A 19992-nucleotide genomic window follows, 5' to 3' on the forward strand; every position below is an offset into this window, starting at 1 on the left:
AAACTTACATGCAGCAGCAGTAGCTAAATGTGAGCACGGCCCAACCCTGATTGCCAAGATTGCATTGGCGTCATAGAGAGAATCAAAATCTGCCCGGCGACAAGGCATGTGGACGGATCACAGGAGTGTGGAGTGTAACAGCTACCCCCTGGCATCCCTCTAGTAGGCTGGCATCCTAGTTGTGGCACCGAGGTCCACTTCAATTTCAGCTTAGTGTACAGTGATTCTTGTACGATTTATGTTTAGTTGACAGCTGAGTGTTGCTGAGGGTCTGCCTTTCAGACTTCTAGTCACCGCAGTGTGAGAGAATAAAATATTCAGGACACTCAATATTTTCATGACATAAAAGTCATTCTTCTTGATTGAATTATGGCTAATAACTACGGCAAAGGAGAAGGATACGAGTTAAAAAGAGAAGAAAATGTGGAGACTGCAGCAAACGCTGTAACTCAACATCAGGATGATGTCAATGTTTTTACATTTAAGAAATACCTTGACATTTTAGGAAATATGCTTATTCCCTTTTCTTGCTGAGTGTTAGATAAGAAGATTGACACCACTCTCATGTCTGCCCATTAAATATGAAGCTACAGCCAGCAGCTGGTTAGCTTGGCTAAAAAGTGGAAGCAAAGGGAAACAGCTAGCATGCCTATGTCCAAAGATACAAATATACCTGCATAAAACCACAACTTGCTGTTTTTACACTTTTTTTGTACAGATTAAACAAACAAGACATATTGTTTTAGTTAGTAAACTTTAGCGGTGCTGGCAGGCTGGTTTGTTTTTTAAAGTTAAGCTAACCGGCTGCTGACTGTAGCTTCATATTTACCGTACAGATATGACTCTCCCTTTATTATACTCTCCATTTGCTATATTTACAAAGTAATGTTTGCTGGTGGAGTTTAACTGTTGTAAGTGGTGTATTTTGTCCTTTTGCAGAACTATGCTGAATTTTGTGAAACTGGGTCCATTCAGTGAATAGGCAGAGTAATCCTTTGTTCATGTGAAAATCTCTCAATTTTGACTAAGATGCTTGGAACGATCAGAGCATCTGCCTTTCCCCAAAACCCACTCAGTTCTTGCCTTGGGTCAGCCAATATATAACTCATGTGTAAAAGTCTGGCTGGCTAAGGAAAGCCAGCTAGGTGTGAGGTCAGCGGGTCACAGACAACCACTGAGCCAATCGCAGTCTGACAGAGTCAAACCCCCCAAACAGACTGGAGAATCCATCTAGAAACCCAGAGCAACCGGCGTGGGTTTTCTAGAGGAACGCACCAGACAGGAAACCACACGATATGTGTGCTTGAGTGTCTGCTGTGTGTGTCTGTGTGAGAGTATATGCGTGTGTAGGTGTTTCTTTCTCTGTTATACACATATACTTTCTTCGGCGGTGTGGGAGAGTTGAGGTCATCTGAGTGGAGACTGTCTCATTTTGTGACCATGCTTGTTTAATGGAAGTCGATCAGGATGCAATGTTTCATGAGTCCTGACTTTATTGATCACTCAAATAGTTTGTAAGAAAAAGCACATTATGTTACATTTCTCTCTACTGAGCAGTTTTTATGCAATACAATCATTTGAATAGAAGTGGAGCCTTCAAGAAACGTTACCAGTAATAACAGTGAACTCGTCCAAGCACGTAAAACCCCTTACATTGCATGACTGCATGAAGTCCTTGGTGAGATAGTAAAACATTTTATTCTTTGATCCAACTTCCATAAATAAAACCCTTGATAGCACAGCCCACCTTTTGTTCAGCTTGCTCTTCTGGCCAAACATTCATCTGCCATTGGTTACACAAAAAGGAGCATATTTCCTCATTTTGCTGGGAAGGAAATGAAATTGCAACAATTGTGCTTTGGTTACGGAGGAACCTGCCTGCCCTGCCCGCCGCGAGAACTTCCTCTGCTGCTCTGCTGGGAGATTGGATTTCTCTCTCTGCAGCGGAGAAGCAGAGAGGTAGCAGAGGGGTCGACGAGGCCAGATGGGTTGTGACCTGGGTCTCTATACTTCCTTAATACTCCAGACCAGGGCTTCAACTAATGATTATTCTCATCATTGATTAATTATCTAATCCATCAACATGTTTTTTTTATTTATGGTTTGCTTTTTTTAACCTGTATATGATTTTCCCCTTATGTCTTAGCCTGTAGATTGTCATCCCTGGGTTCTTGTGACATAATATGCTTAATGCCTGGCTGAAAACTAAATTTCATTTGAAATAATCATAAAGTTGAAGTTATGTTATAAAATGCTCCTTATTTTCTTTGAGCATCAAACCAAAAACCAAAGATCTATTCAATTTACAAGAAAATAGATTATGAACATTGTTAGGTACTCGAGTAATTGATTACTGCAGACTCTAGACATGCACAAAATCTGTCTCTCAGATATTCTTCTTGATTGAACTTGCCATTTGTATCTGGATAACATAACACTCCTCTTTTGGAGGTAGTCTGCCTAAATTAGAACAAATGGACTGTTTATTATTGTTAGACTCTTGTACATACGTTTTCAAGAATTTATTTGACTGCTTTGAAGGTAGGGAGACATAATATTTTTATGGTTTTACTTGTGTACTGTGCAGTGTGTCCATGGTACCAGGGATTGTTTTGAAAATGACCACCATGACAAAAAGACAGTAGTCCAGTGTATCAGTAAATTACATATTTCATGTTAATATTCATGTAACTTTTTGTGGTAGTATTAGCACTCTCTGAAAGTTTTACATTGTGCTAACATGTATTATTTTTAAACTGTGTTAATTTATTTAAGACTAAACCAAACACAACAATCAAGCATTTTTCTCTCCCTGTCCTTGATTCTTTCTGTCTGTCTCTCTGTCCCACCTTCTTATTCTCCACCGACCTGCCCGCCTCTTCGTCTCCCCCTGTGTCTCTCCGGGCAGAGTGATGATTCAGGGCCTATTGTGAAGGCAGCAATCCGATACAGAGCCAGCTCGAGAGCGGGGGAAAGGTGGACGACGGAGGGAGGGAGGGAAGGAGGGAGAGAGGGATAGAGAGAGAGAGTGGAGCAGAGCAGAGTGGAGGGGGATGAGAAACAGAAGGGATTATGGGTGTTCTCATTGCCAGGTCCATGCTGTCTGGAGCCCGGGGCGCTTTGGCACCCGTACCTGTCTTCTGCTTTACCTGTTGCTCTCATTCTCTAACTTGGCCTATGGTCTCTCCCTCTTTTTGTCTCCCTTTATCTTTATCTCTCTCACCCCCTCAAGCTCTTCACTGTCCCTTTTTTGGACTCTCTGCCCTCCCCTCTTGTCTTTTTCACACTTACGTACATCCTTTTCTCCCTCAATCTGTACTCCTTTTTTCACAGACATATGGTATTTTGAGTGATTTTATTAGGAAGATGATATGAAGTGTTTCAAGGCTTGGTATGATGGAACAGCTTGCGACTTTTCACTCCTGTTCACTCTCCGTGGCGCGTAGGGCAGCAGTAACTTCTAATAATCGGCCGCATATTGAATCTGAGAGCAGATGGCATATGTGTGTGTGTGTGTGTGTGTGTGTGTGAGCATACCTATCTGTCTGCTGAATGTCTCTCTCTTCCACACACACACACACACACACACATACACACACACCAGTACAGGATATGTGTCTTTTTTGAAGGCTATCTACCTTATGTTGTACCTCTCACATGCACACACACTGTGATGTCATAAGCAGCATTATTTAACAGGCAGCTGGGAGGCCATTCATCATTTAATTAAAAGCGTCTGAAAGGGATCTGAGGCCTAATGAGATTAGCTTTAATTATTGATGCTGCTGCTGCTGCTGCCACAGACACGCACATACACACACAGGCTCACAAACACACACACACACACACACACTCCAGTCATGACCATCACAGACATTCAGACCACCCTAAACGCAGACAGAGGCACTCAGATGCTTACTTGCTTACACACACACACAGACTTGCAAGTGCACTTTTTGTTTTTCAAATTTTTGCTCTCTTACCTAATCTTTTCACACACACACACACACACACACACAAACACACACAGATCTCATTGATTTCACCTCACAGTGGGATGTGGAGGTGCTCAGGGAGCTGGGTTGGTGGATTCAGGGGGGAGAAGGCTGCGGTATGGGGACCGGGCGGGGGGTGCGGTAGCTGTGGTCGGGTCAGGGATGAGGAGGGGTGAAGGGGGGCAGTGCAGGAGGGTGGTGTTGTGTTTCTGCAGGTCCCACACAGCAGCAGAGAGGAACTCTTTCTGTTCCAGTCCACTCACTCTACTCTCCATGTCCCTTCACCTTGATTAATTTTGCCACAATAGCATGTACTTCATATAAAGTTGGTTTATTTCAAGGATTAGTTAAACATTAAGTTTTCCCTTTTCATTAAGTTGGTTAAAATCATTTTATTTGATAATATCATATATATTCTGTGCTGGCTTGTTATTTAAACCCAAGACTTGTTTTTAATGGCTGCAGCTGCACATCAAATGGAAATAATCTTTATATCATGTCATCCACATCATTTTATACACATTGCCCCAAAATTTAGCCCAACATAGTTGGTATCTTTAGAAGCTTTCACTTTAAGATTAGATTAAAGTGAGTTGAAGTGATGGACAGTGTGCTGGATTCTTTGGTTGTCTTTTCAAGTCAAGAGTTTTTCAATCCTAAACACCTGATACTAAAATCTTATGGTGTTCTTATGGTGTTTTTTGAAATTTTGACTTGAATTTGAGTTCAAATTCGGCAGGTTTGAACAACATTTGGTTGCACAGTTTGAGTTTGTGATGCCTGGCTCACCTGCAGGCTGCTGCTTGATGTACCTTAAAATTTTTCAAGTCTAAGATAGATTTCTTCTAAATATCTAAATCAAGCCTTAACTCAGATTACCGTTGTTAAAAGACAGGTATAGTGTCAGGACATTGAAATGTAACTGTAATATTATATCCTATAAACTGTCACAACTTGCGGTGACTAAGCTCTTACTGCTCCTGTACAATGACTCATGCACATCATGCAGTGTGAAGCTGGGAGTCATATATTGACATGAGTCATTAAGATTAATTATTTAGAAATGTTGTTTTTTCCCATATAATTGATTAATTATTTTGTCAGAAATGGTAAAAAAAAAATGCCCATCATAATCTCCCAAAACCCAAGAAGATATCTTTAAATAGATTCTGAAATAATTCATTTTATGTCAGTCAACATCAAGCTAATAAACAATCATTTCAGTTCACTGTAGTTATCTGTCCCAGTGTCTGATTTTCTAGCCACTCATGTGTAGATTGCACTTTTAGACATTTCATATTGAGTTGTGTGTTCTTGAATGTGTTTCTGTCCTACTGACAAGAGTGATGGTCCGAGTGCTTGTGTATGTGCCTGTGTGTATGTGTGTGTGCCTGGTCAGCCATGGACTGGTTTAGGTTTCCCCCAGTTGTTTTTTTAATCACTCTCATCAGATTAGCTGAGCAGGGGCAGCCGAGGCCAAACGCTTCACAATTAACAGCGCAGAACCGACCGGCACACACACACACATCCATCAGTGACTTTTCATTTGTCTCCATTGAGTAAAGCTGCATTAAATCATGTCCATGATCCCCTCACTCTCTGAGACAATGAGGAGCCAATTTAAATGGCAGATATGAAGACCACCAGGATGGCAAGGAGGATGGAGAGCAGCCTAAGTCACGGTTCTCCTCCACTGCTCTTTCTCCTCAAACATGTGTATTCAGTACAAATTGATAAAGGATTAGAAAAAAAGATAAAAGCTCAATACATTATTTTTTAAGATAACCCATTTTTGTTATCTTGAATTATACATTATATTAAAGCCCAAATAATCTGACCACAAACTCCATTCAGTAGCTGTTCTGGAGCCTGTGACTGAATCATTAAACTTGTTAGCATATACATCCACTTTGTCTGCTGTTTGGTGCTGCATTGTAAAAAAGTAAAAGACTTCAATGGTGCTGTCCATATTGCTCTATATTAAAATGTATATTTCTTCCACTAAATTAATTTTCCTCTCAAAAACTGCAAAAAAATTCGCCAGCATTCTTCAGCAGATACACTTGTGCCTGGATTTTACAAGGAATTAAACTCCATGCAAGACAAGTAAGTATACAATTTGTATTTGTTCTGCATCGTAATTAAAGTGGCTGTTTGCCCTTATTGTGTTCACTGCTTTAATGGGCCCATAGCTGATTTATGTGTTGCACTCTAAAGCGTTCCATTACTGCTGTGGCAGTTTCAAAGTTCGCACCTAGCTAGCTAATATTAGAGTGAAAGCAGAATTACTTGGATTGTAGAGGGGTTGTTAGTTTGTGTTAATGTGGAAATTATTGAATTTCCTAATAATCAATATGAGATCAGCATGGCAACAAGCTGAGCAAACGTTAGCGGCAGTTCAGCTCGCAGGTCCTGCAGGGTTTTGGTTTAACAGGTGATGGTGTTAGCTGGAGACTTTAAGCTGGATGCATCTGTGGTTGTCATAGTGACGGCAGCTGTTGAAAACACGAACAGAACATGTAGTTATTGTCTTAAAAGCCAAGAATACTTAGGGGAAACGCTAAATGTTGTTGAAGTTATTATTATTATTATTATTATTATTACAATATCCAAACTGATGATCACAAGTTAAACAGACAGTAGGCTGGTCAAACTGGGTGACCACACAGTTTACAAAATATTTAGCCAGAAACTGAACATATTGTGTGTACACAATGACAAAGCAGGTTAATTGCTTGAATATGGGCCACTTTCTGATTGAGAGTAACTGTATAAAATCCAGATGTGCCATAGCTGCACTGCCAACTTATATGCTACGGTTTGTTTCCCACATTATAAGAAACGTTATGCGGTGAATGCTTCTTGCTGAGCACATTTTAACTTACAGAAATAGTTTGTTTAGATAATAAACACAGATGACTAATGTAAATTTGACAATACTCTTAGGAGCCAGATGCTGTCACTACAAGCAACCAGCTGAGAGTCACCAGTTAACATGGTCAGGCGTCCTCTGTACAGTGTTGGAGAAACACTGATTTTTAATGTGAAACTGCTTTATTCAGTGTTTTTACTGGTTTTAATCACTGGGTACGTTTGTTTTGGAGAGGAGGAGACCTCTACAGATAATTCGGCTCCTGGTAAAAACCTCCTGAACGATGAAGACTGAAGGAATCCTAACTAGGAGAAGCTGACCAAACCTAGTCTGATCTGAAGACACCTCCCCCTACCTACCTTGGTGTCTCTTTTGGGTACACAGTAGGTAAGCCCTTAAGTATATCAGACTTAAGTAGATGTATCAGAGGTTTTTGCAATATATGTTTCTGTACAAATTCTAATCTTGACAGCTGTCATTAGGCATGTATCAAAGAGGCAGGAGGTAACCAGTGTGACTCTTTGGGATGGCCATGTAAATTATGTGCTACCGTTGTACCTACAAAATGTGATATTTTAAAGCATTATCAGCTGCACCATGGAACCTTTGGACACAGTCATGCCTTGCTCTGTATACATGTAGACTGCCCATGCTCTTTTAAAAGCTGGACTGCCCTTGTTTGTCAGGTTACCATGTGGAGGTTCAATCGCTACCACAAGAAATTCTTTGGTTCACCTGCCAATTATGCCAAGGAACTGTATTCCCCACTGAAAGGAATTATTTTGAACACATTTAATCCCAAAGCACCACTTCTTAGAACACCATCCTGCTTTAATTAAACCTTTTGGACTAGTGGTAGCTTTCTGGACAATTGGATTTGAGGCCAAACACAGCTACTTTAAATGGATTGTGAGGCATACTGGCAACTTTTAGAACATATTCCTGTTCTTGGCTACAAAGAGTCAGTTTATGATTGCCCACCACCTGCATTCCACAACAGATGTGCCTGCTCTGAGTGTTGTAAGAGTAACATCAGTCCCATTAGATGTTCTGAATGCAGATGTTCAGGAGACAATCAGGTGTCTATCTCCTTGTCAGTCTCAAGTACAGCTGGCTAACATGGTCACCTTTCAGGGAACCAGATACTCTAAAGACATGATTGTGGCCTATGGTTGTACTGCTGGTCTTCCTGATTTTGCAGAGATTGTCAAGATGGCCTTTTTGGAGAAAGTGTACATTTCATTGAACACAGATTTCCTGGTATGATGAATACTATCGGGGATTTCATCTAGAGAACACAGATCACGTAACTCTTATCAAACCACAAAGCCTTAGTTTGTCTTCTGTCAGCCTATACTGTTGCAGGAAAGCACATGGTGACATCTGCTTCCAGTGTTGAGTACCACAGTTTCATATCTGTTTCTTCTTTGTCTCCTCTTTACCTGCAGACATGGAACAAACTGTGAAACTCCAGGTCCTCCATTGATCATGAAATCAACAAACTTACTCTCAACAGTGGCATACCCTCAGCTGTGAATGAGTTGGTTGATGCTATCAAAGGTGCTTATTCCATCACCACAGAAAAGATGAGGACTTTGAGGACTTCTTCACCCTCACCTCTATAGATGATCTGAAAGATAAAGACACACTCGAAGTAGTGTATGTACCACAAACCATAACACCCAGAAGGATAGCCCTGATACCTCTGATGTGTGCTTTGTATGTGATTTGCACCCTGTGGATTCACCAGACACTGTGATTATGAGTCATCCTCCCTTAGCAGGGCAAGATCCATGGCCTATGGTGTTTCGCATTCCAACTGTCTCTCACAACACTGAGCTGACTTTGAGACAAGGCAATGAGACTTATTTAAGAGATGGTACACCACTGACATCACCAAATGTCAAACATGACATTATGAGAGGTGACTCTGAGATGTCTTATCACTTAGCTCATCTCCAAGTAAGGGACTGGACACACTGCGACCAAAACCAACTTCCAGGTTTATGAGCCTCACAAACAAGTTACTGGCCAAGACAGCTCTTGGCCTGACACTCAGGAAAGGCTGTTGGTTATTTGTGTTCAAGACTGTTAAATGTTTGTAAACCTTATGAGCCCAATCCTGTAAATGTTAGTCTGGTTTTATGGACTGACTTGGGGATTTTTCACACCTGTGCTTTTTAGTTCAGTTAAATCGAACTCTGGTTCATTTGGTGCAGTTTGGTTGGGCAGGTGTGAACAGAGTAATTGCACTCATGTGCAGACCAAAACAAACACACTGAGACACTTAAGAGGAGGTGGTCTTGGTCCAGTCCCAAAGAAACTGTGGAGCAGTTCGTTTGTGGAGAGAACGTGATCTGACCTCGATCTGACCCAACTACCAGATGTTCTCCACAAGTCTGAGCTCCTGTAGCCAAGTCTGCTTTGCATTCTGGGATGCAGCAGAGCACACCAACTGTTCCTAGTAGTAGCAGCTAGCCAAAGTATGAACTGAGGTTTGACCTGGACTAGAAATGAGGTGCATTGCCTTCCTAATATTGGGAAGGCAATGGGCAGATGACTACATCTGTCAGCTCCTACAAACAACTCATAAAAATACAGAAGTGTTCAAAATGTTCAGTCAACAGCTGAAGGAGAGGTGATTTGACTAGTTGACTGAACAGTGCTGCGTGAAAGTAAAAAAAGAGGCAAGAGTACATAAAAGTGAGAGATGACCTTTGTAAAAGTGGAAGTTCAAGAGAAGAGAAAGAAAAATTCCCATGGTTTGACAACCTGGACCATATCAGGGCAAGACCAACAGTTCAAGACCAAAATCAAGACCAACAGTGGACCTTGTCCAATCCAATGACAGTACCTCAGACACTCCATCCTACTCCACACTCCGCCTGCTAACAGTATCAGAAACTCTGGAGATGTTTAGTTAGATGGTGAGTACATATTTGATGTATGGAGTTTGATGTCAACCATTGTTATTACGCAAATATAACATTAAGTGTTAGTGCATTACAGCAAAGTTGATGACTCATATACAGTATATGAAGCAGGCAAGGTGATTATGACAACTACAGCTAATCTTTAAGGGGCTAATAGACCAACTTATTTCAGTGCTACAGTACTACAGTTACAGCCAATGGTAAAGCACAGCCCACAGTACAATAGGGCTATTGTTCAGTGTATAATACTTTTATTCCTTATAAATTAAGACATTTGAAACTAAAATCTCATTTCACTTGACAATTTTGCAAAGGCTATAATTTTGCTAAGTTTTATAGGTGCTTCCTTACCATTGGCCTGAATATTAACTTGTACTTAAAGTTTGAATTTTTAATAATCATTTGATATATTCATGAACAGTACTATTACATAAGTTCCTTGCCATATAGATGTCCAGATAACTGTTCCCCTATCCCTTTTTTATGTGCAGGAGAAACTTCCAACAAAACACCCAATTATGAAGAAGCAAATGAGCCAACTGCTGCAGCTCAGAACACATACCCTGATGAAGAGATCATCAATGCTCCACAGAGTATAAGCAGCAACAAGCAGGGCCATAATGGGTAGAGTGGAGGAGAAAAGGAAGGAGATTCCACTCCATGCAAGCCCAGCAGAAAGCAAATCATCAGATGTTTATGCAGCTAACGGGCACTGTCATCACTGCTTTGTGTCCTGTGGTCAACAACAGCACCCACAATCACCACACTAGATTCATCCAGCTCCCGTAGGGTCAACCACTACTAGTGCCTGGCCTATGCATCACTCACCTGTGCCACAGCAGTCCATGTCAAGTATGGCCCAAGGAATGACGCCTGCAACTATGTCCATGTCTCAGTAGCTCATGCAACCACTCATCAACATTGAAGGTGAAGTGACTCCAACTAATGGCTGACATGGCTACCCACCTGTGTCATCTATACTACACAACACTAACCAGCATTTCTACAATTTGTAAATCACTGGACACCACCCCACAAGTATGACCAATGGTAATGCAGCATCTGCAAAACACAGCAAAAATGGCAATACCTTGCAGTGGATGTATAACACAAATGTATTGTTTTTTTATATAGAGGGTTATACAGCCACCTCAAGATAATCCTATTTTTACTGATTGCAGTTCTCGACTGAAAACAAATTGATATTTTATAGGTGCACATTTAGGCCACACATCTACATGGTGTTATCATTTTGGTATAGAGCAGATTCAAGGCACTGATAATTTGTAGCAGTTAGCTACAAAGTGAAACAAGTAAGAGAATGAACAATTCAGCTGTGCGCTTTATTTTGTTATTAACAAATATGGATTATTTTTCACTTTGCACTTTCATTGCACTGAAACATTTGTTGAGCACTCAACATTGAGAAAACTTTGAATGTTTTTAGATATTCTGTAAAAAAAGCAACAAAAAACATTCTTGTGATATGAAACTTGTGATATTGCCAACACAGCAATAAACGTTTTGTTACAGTTGGGAATTGTCTAACTTATTTGCAATTTAGCAGTCACTGCCTATATGTGGCTGAACATTGACTGCACATGCTGTACATGTAATTAGTGGTTGTAGTACAATGTAATGACTGCCTTGAGGCAGCACAATAGTACAGTAAAAGATTGCAACATTGTTTGATAGTATAGTTATTAAATTTGCATGTCACATTTTTTATTTTATTTATGATCTCATGACACCTCCTTTCTCCCACCTGCTCAAAGTTTTCATCATTGCAAAAACACAGGCGTTATGGACTTTGCCAGGTTGTCCAACATTTATATTCCAAAAATTCATCTTACTGTCTACTGCACATTGTAAAATGACTGAATACTGTCCTTTTAGATTGTAGTAGTCTGCTGGTGCATTGGGTGGTGCCTTGTTGTTAATGTGTGTACTAATAGCACTGGTAATCTCTAAAAACAGATATCTGCATATGAATGCAGAATCTGTAGGGAAGGGACAATATTTTGGTATTGGAAGCGTTCTGGTTTCCATTTGTAGTCCGAGTAACACTGACCAATCACGTTTGAGTGGGGATGGCACATGAACAGTTGCTCCTTTTGCAATCTTACCCCCATTTCTCTTTCAAACTGATGTCCGATTGTTCGCATACACCTACCAATGGCCGTCTGTTCTGTAGTCTTTGTTGCTAAAGTTGTTCCATGGGTATTGGTGTTGTCCGCTTGCATATCTTGGATCAGATTTCAGCTCAAACATTTTCGGGTGTATTTGAGAGGTTGTCATTTTAAATTAAGAAGGAGAAAAAGAAGTCAAATCCCAATACTATTGTTTGTTGTTGTTATGTAGCATAGTAACAACAGGAATTTTTCTGAGAGTTTTGACCTGTTATATGAAGTATTGCAGTGTTGTTATGAAAACACTTTTTATTGCTTATCTTAAACAAATAATGCATTAACATGATGACAAAAATTCCCTCTTTCTTTTTGTTTATATTAAATCTGCAATGTGTCAGTGCTTTTTTGACATGGGTTAAACTCAATTTCTTGGCTGTTTTTTGTAGGCTGAACTCATTTTTTTTCACATATTCAAAAACATATTAGCGAGTTAACCCAATTTAAATTTCTTGACTATTTCTTATAGGCTGTATTCCATTTTGTAAAATGTGTAAAACGCTTCACTGTGGCTGGTGACACTTACTAGCATTGAGAGATTATGTCTTACTTAATCATTTCAGTAAAAAATGCATTCATAGTCACATAACCTGGTCGCTTGAAGACATTTTCAAGCATTCTTTGACGTAGTTTGAATACAAAAAATACAGGTTGGCAGCTTTAAAGTGGAGCGGCATTTTCACTGTTGAATTTAATATTTAGTGTGTATTCCTCTTTAAAGCTGATCAGCTCATGCACCCAATAGGCCTTTTTTAAATTCATTGCGACTCTATTCTGTCTCAAATGGCCAACAAGTCCTCCAAATCAAGCGACAAAATATGGCATTTGTAACCTCCCTTTAGAACAACACGTGAAGACACCATTTGTCTGTGCATTCCAAAACAATTATACATCACTGTTAAAAAATTGTTTTATGATGTGACAACACTATGGTTAAGGTTTGGTTAGGTTTAGGCACAAACATGACTTGGTTAGCATTAACGGAAACATTCTGGTTTAGGTTAAAATTACTACTTTTTTAAGTTAGGGGACCTTCATTGTCATGGTTACAACAATAACAACGATGTGGTTAAGGTTAGGGAACAATCATGTTCATTGTGGTCATGGTTTCAATGAAACCAACATTGACCCAGTTGGAAACAGGAAACTAACCGCTAGAGAGCTTTGTCACTTCAATGTATTATTTTGGGACACTTGCTGAGGGGAGTGATTATGTTGTTTTTCTTGAGGGGACAGTCGCCAAACTTCTGATTGTCTATTGTCTCCCGGATTCAGTGTAGAGGCCATCATCTCTACTACAACTTCAGCTCTATTTCTGTCTTTTTTCCTCTCCCTGGGCAATTTGAAGACAAAAGCTCAAAGATGTAATACTTCAGGTGCAGAAACTGCGTGTATTCTTTCATTTGAGTCCTTCAAATTTTGAGCTACACTAGGCAGCTCTTGGCAAGCTTCATGTGAGAATAGACGGGTAAAGAGAGGTACACCTAGCCAGAGAACGAGAGAGAGAGAGAGATGTTTTGGAGAGTATTCACCCAAACACCTCCTCCTCCTCCTCCTCTTCCCTGCTCCACAAACTCACCCTGTTCTTCCCTTTCACTCCCTCACTTCTTTTTTTTTCTTTTATAGCTTCCTACTACACCTGAAAAAAGGGGCATTTTTGGAGGCATAAAGAGAGGGATAGTTTTACACCTCCCCAGGCTGGGGGGTAGGTGGAGTGGTGAGGGGGGGAGGAGGCTCGGCACAATGTATTTTACATGAAAGGAAGGGGATAGGGTTACCACACCGATAACCACTCATACAAATGGGGAGAGCAGAGAGCTTTGAGCAGGTAAATGGGTGAGGCTGTGTATGTGTGTGTGTGTGTGTGTGTGTGTGTGTGTGTGTGTGTGTGTATGTATGTGTGTGTGTGAGACAGAGAGAGAGAGAGAGAGGGGACAGAACATGGAGGGCCGATAGAGATGGAGGTTGTGTTTGTGTGGTGAGTAACATCCTTCATGAGTGTGTTTTGTGGTCGACACCACCAGCCGATGATGGCTGGATGATCACGTTGCACAGGTGTGTGCGTGTGGATGCCTGTGTTTGTGTGAGTGTGTGTGTGTGTGTTTTTGTGCAGTATTAGAGTTGAAACAATAGATTAATCGATTAGTAGACTGATAGAACATTAATCGGTTTTGATCATTTATTCATCATTTTACTGGTTCCACCTTCTCAAATGTTACTATTTAATGCTTTTTTTCATACAGTATATGATGATAACTCAAAATGTAGGGGATTTTGACTGACAAAACATTTGAATATGTCAATTTGGGTTTTGGGATCTTTATTTTTATTTTTTTATGCTCTTCAGACATTTTATAGCAACAGTTAATTTATTAATTGCAAACATAATTAGTGATGAGTTTCAGCCCTATTCATTTCTATGAATACAGATAATATAGGAAACATAAACAAATAATGTACCCCAAAAAATAAACTGACATGAAGTCTTTCATATCTCTATCTTTCTCACGTTCTGTTTTAGATCTGTGCGTTTAGTTTAGAGTATTGTAAGTAAGTTGTTTAGTGTTTCTTAGTCTCTCACACATTCCATCAAAAGCCGTTCTGTATTCGGTACCAACCCTCATGTCATTACGATGATCCTCATCGGGGAAGTTTCCCTTAACTCTCCCCCATTTCAGTTTCAAGTTCTGCCGAAACATAGATCTCAGTTCATGCAGGGTGGGCTTGTTTTGTTCAATGATTTGCCGCAGGACAATTACATATTCCTGGCCCCCTTGACTGCATATTTCAGGGAGTTCGCTTGCCACAGAGGCAATTTCTTTGTGTCCAAGAGTACTAGACATACATTATTTCTGCACCGTCTTCTCTGGGGACCTCTATCATCGGCATCATAAGGATTTCTCCCCTTTCTCTGCTCCTGGTGTGTTTGGAGGGGGGGGGGGGGGGCTGTAGATTGTGATTGTGCTCGCTTTCACTTGTTCTGACAGCTTTTCTTGGGCTGAGTCTGTAGAATATGAAGGAGGTGGTGATGAGGGTAAACTGACTAAAGACTCTCTCATCGCTATCTGGTTCAGTCATACAGGCCTGAACGTCTGTCTGGTTAGCTTGCCTCTGGTTGTGGTAGTGACTGGTCTGGAAGCAGACCTGGATTTTAGTGTTGATGGACAACTGGCATTGAGAGGAGGTCCAAGTCTTTCTGGAAAGAGAACTGGGGACATTGATGAGTTATTTCTCAATTGACTCAAACTGAAACCGCTGTTTTCAGGGAACCCACAGTGTTCAAAACACAACTGTAACTGCCTACAAGTCTCTGGTCCATGTTTATCGCACATCCAGAAAACTTAGGAACTTCTTTAATTTGACCTTTACCCATTTTATTGTGCACTAACCAAGCGATCTCACCCTTTGATTTCAGTTTGGGTTCTTAATCCCTCTTAATCCCTTTGTCAATGGATCGTCACCCCTAATGGAATGTCTTTACCTTTCAGACGTCTTTCGTGGTCTTTAATACCGTATTGAAACCGTTGTTTATAGTCATCACATTCAGTCTCTTCTCGCCCCGGGAGTCATTTACGAGCCTTCCTCAGGGGAGGTTGACTTCCTGGGTCTAAGGCAACTTGTAGTCCCTTCACCAGCTGCACAGATTTGATCTGTTTGGAGAACAGTCAAAGGAGTGAATGAGATCGACAACCCAGAAGAGTCATGGCAATTTACCTACCAACCCTTGATATAGTATTGTCACACTTTCTTTAATGCTCAGAGAATGGCACATTCATACTCGATACAGACATACGAGCTACTGTAGAGGAGTGAGCCCTGAAAGTGGGGAAAATACTTCTTAATGTGTTTCATGCCAACCTCTAGGAGTTGTTTTGACTACTCTATGCATGATTATACCCAAATAGATATGGCAGGATCTGTTTCAGAATAAACAGATGTTCTCTGTTTTGTTTTAACACAGGAACATACAAACACACGTACATGATTTCTATGACTAAGCATTTTAACCTTTCACAAGTTCACACAAGCATTTATAAATATTCATACAATAATTTCCTTCACAGTTGCTTAATTCAAAAACAGGGCATCCTTGTAGCTATAGAGGTTAAGATGCTAATGATAAATTGCAACATCCCTGGTTCAGTAGAGGAATCTCTGCTTCATTTCTCTCTACTGTCTTCAGTGAAGGCTTAAAATGGCCAAAAAAATACTTTTTTCAAAAACAAATGTAATGTCATTAAAATGCTCAAAATATAATAAATATAAAAGAAAGTTCGGAGATACATTTTTAGAAAGTCCAGCAAGCTTGTTAAAAAATCCTTAATTTAAACTAAATGAATAGAACCAACAACAACATGACAAAAGAGATCAACAGGAGCAGAGTCTGTCTCCATCTGTCTCACTGTCTGCTGAGGGAAAGATAAACTGCTGTTGTTCCACTTGAAGAACAAAGTTGTTCTCGAAGTCCTCTTAAAAGGGAGCGAGGCACCTCTGTCAGACAATTAAAACACTCCTAATGTCAACAAAAACCAAAGTAGAGTCTTGTCATTTAGCCATCTGATATACTAGCTGCTTTCTTTGCCCATGCCGAACTACTGTTTTGTTTTTTCTCTTCTTTTTTTTTTGTATTTTATCAGGCGTGTTTTGGGACACCTCCCTCGCTCCCTTCTCCACTTGCTGTGAAAATATTTCATCGGGGATGTTTTTGGACGACCCCCTCCCAATGGGGTCCTGCCTGGCTAATAATAAAGTGCTTGAGTTGTCAAGCGCTTCGGCAACACCCTAATCTGTTCTGACAGCTAGTCCTCCACATACACTCTCAAACGTCCAGCACGCGCACAACTGCATGTCGGTGTGCGCGTATAACACGTTCTCAACAGACATTTGCACTGATGTATGCACAGGGGTCCACAGACAGTCTATCAATCAAGGTGTTTATTGGGGCAGGGGGATAAATGCTGTGGGACGGGGCCGCATGGTGTCACCATGGTGACCGAGCTAAAGGTGGCTGGTGCACAGTTGGAGACGGTGGCCCTGTTCCAAATTGGTCTCCTGGCCTGTATGCATTCCTTGTACTCTTCTCCCCTGTTCTCTGTGGCCTTGTAGGTGCGCTGTAACTTTTAAACTAATAAAGGGCAAAGTAAGTAAATTGTATTTACGTAGCACATTTCAGTATAAGTAAACTCACACACACTCAGTCAAACACACACGTACAGGACATAATCATAGACTTGAGAAGTTTTCAGCTTGCTTTTGAATGCAGACACAGTTGTGACTATTGTTAGGTCATCAGGCAGTCTGTTCCAGGTCCACAGAAACAGCACCAAAATCCTTAAAGGGTCAGTACACCCAAATTGCAAAAAAAATTCTCACATATCTTCAGTAATATCCTGCCATGCTGATACTTTGCTACGTTTTATTTGCCAAGGTTTTGAGATTTCTGCCTCGTCTCCGATGCCTGTGATGGAGGTGAATGGAATTTCATTTAAAGAGGGCTCTACTGGTATATCTTTGTGTAATTTACAGTTCAAAACCTCCTTATTTTTGTTAAATTGGCCCTTTATGCAGCCCCTCAGTTCAGCCTCTTTCTGAAACAGGCCGTTTTATCTCCTGTTTCTCAGCTCATCGGAAGGGGGGCCTTACCCCCTCCCGATGAGCCCACTCTGTTCTGCCTCTTCCACGGAGCCCGTCCATGGATGTATTAAGAGAACTGGATACAGCATTGGAGGTGGGGCCCTGTTCATTCCTATGAAAGTTGCTCAGTGGTGCATTAAGCCAGTTCCTGGAGGCTTGAGCCCACCATGTTGCACCACCATGTTTCTACAGTAGCCCAGAATGGACAAACCAAACACTGGAGTGCCTTTTGCATTTTACACGGCCACCGTAGGTTCTCCTACACGCTTGAAAGGGTGTGTAACCTCACCACTAGCTGCCACTTAATCCTACACACTGGTCTTTCAAGTGTAAAGTTTCGCAAACTGCAAGTGCCACAAATGAATTTACATTCACCTGCATCATATTTTGTTGAGGCAGAAATGTCAGAAACAGATAAATGAAAACCTGGCAGAATAAAACCAAAACTCTCTGCATGGGTAGTTATCACTATAGGTAAGCAAGGTTTTTTTGTTTGTTTGTTGTTTTCCGTTTGAGAATTTTGTTGAACTGACCCTTTAAAATTTGATTAGTGAGATGAAATTCTGTTGAAGTCAGAAATTGGAGCTGGCCTAGTTGAAGCGAGCGTATGAGTGTGTGATCATCTGATGGTGTGTGTTTGACTGTGTGTGTGTATATGTGTGCGTGTGTGGGCGTATGCCTCCCCTGATAACACCTTGACGACCATAGTGAAAGAGTGCCATCTTCAGACCAAGGCAGCTGGGAGAGAGAGAGAGAGAGTGTGTGTGTGTGTGTCCACCAAGGTTATACTAAACCCCCATCCACCTCTCCGACTCACGACACATATGACACACACGTGTAGCCCGTGTGGTTCCAATTAAACACAGATTGGTTGTGTGTGTGTTTCATGTGTTCAGGTGTACACGCAAAACTTTGTGCAGTGTGAGTGAGATGGGGGGGATGGTGTGTGTCTAAGGGAAGGGGGTGGGGGGGAGTCAATTGCATGGTGTGAAGTTTATGGTCTGGCCTGTACTTTCTACTGCACAGCAAGACATTGACATCACATCTACACCACTTCTCCATTTACCGTTTTAACTTCATGGAAATAATCAGGCTGCCATAAGCAGGATTTACTCTAAGAAGAAGTAAAGTCATACACACGGATGTTTTTGATTTTAGGGGCTCAGACTTGTTTGAGTTATGTTTTTTGTTTGAAATTCTTTTGCTACACTTTCACACACAGTTACAATGTGGAATTCAGCTTATCTGGGTCTACATTAGCAAAAGACCTCAACACCAAAAAGAAAAGTTACATTTAAAAAGTTCCCTGGCTTAAAATGTTAGCTTGAGGGACTCTGTAGTGAGTGACAGCCGAGACAGAGCGAGAGAGAGAGAGAGAGAGAGAGAGAGAGGAGGAGGAGGAGAAGAGAGAAAGAGGAGGAGGAGGCAGAGGAGGAGGGAAACAGGACGAGCGAAATGTTCCCCATTACTGGATTCGAGGAAGACAGGAGCTGTGCATGGATTGGCCTTAGAGACAGAGAGATAGAGAGAAGGAGAAAAGTGTAGCTCAAATGCAGTTGATCTCTTTCTTCCAGCTGCTACATGTTTGTACAGAGTTAAAAAGAGAGAGAGAAAGAGTGCATTTTCTCCTGGAGAGCAAAAACAAGAAAAACGTGACACCTGGAGTACAAAGTTAGAGCAGGTAGATAGAGACAAGTTTAACTGTGTTCGAGTTGAATGAGTGTGTGTGTGAGAGCAGCGAGCCTGCGTCTGAAGGGAAGCTGGTGGATCGTACGGCTCTGTAATGCTTTGTGGAAGTAAAGGACTGCTAACTGACCTGATTACACCCTGAGGTAAGAATGGCTGTGTGAGTGTGTTTGTGTTTTATGCTCAAACTATTTTTTATTTTTTTATTATCAATTAATAGTAACACTTACTGTAATTTTGGTATATTTATTTTCAATGGTTACACTTGAATTAATAAATCCTGCTTTATGTAAAAGCTATTTAATATCTGATGTAGCAATAATTTGGCTAAATAGGTGCAATATTCAGAGCATTTAAAATAAAAAGAGGCTGGTGTGTTAAGGTGACAGCATTGAAATTTATTTGAGTTAAATTAATTTACACAATAACAATATTTCAAAACAGTTGCACATAAATGACAGAATTTTTTTTTATGCTTTGACTTTACATTTTTTTTAAATTCTACTTCTGAATTGTCATTATCAGATATACATTTTCTTTTCAAGTATTATTATTTGCAGCCTTTGAGGTTTGTTTTATGACTACAGCCCTGTTATCTAATTTATCCAACAAAATATCTCCTAATCTACACTGTTTCTTTACAAAATAAGTCTAAAATGTAGAATACGACAAAATTTACAGTGGAA

The 19992-nt window shown here is 40.6% G+C and overlaps 1 protein-coding gene across 7 annotated transcripts in view; it reads left to right on the forward strand.

The window, feature by feature from the left end:
* The window catches only part of eya4 (EYA transcriptional coactivator and phosphatase 4), a 51968-nt gene that overhangs the window by 7492 nt on the left and 24484 nt on the right, over positions 1–19992 (forward strand). Inside the window, exon 1 of one of the 7 annotated variants that reach the window (XM_042390379.1) lies at positions 19095–19452. The exons of the other annotated variants lie outside the window; for them this stretch is intronic. The gene's annotated coding sequence lies outside the window, so the exon portion shown is untranslated. Of the gene's footprint in view, positions 1–19094; positions 19453–19992 lie in introns of those variants that run through there. 7 annotated transcript variants of the gene reach the window in all.

Source organism: Thunnus maccoyii, chromosome 17 (assembly GCF_910596095.1).
Source record: "Thunnus maccoyii chromosome 17, fThuMac1.1, whole genome shotgun sequence".
Lineage (NCBI taxonomy): Eukaryota > Metazoa > Chordata > Actinopteri > Scombriformes > Scombridae > Thunnus > Thunnus maccoyii.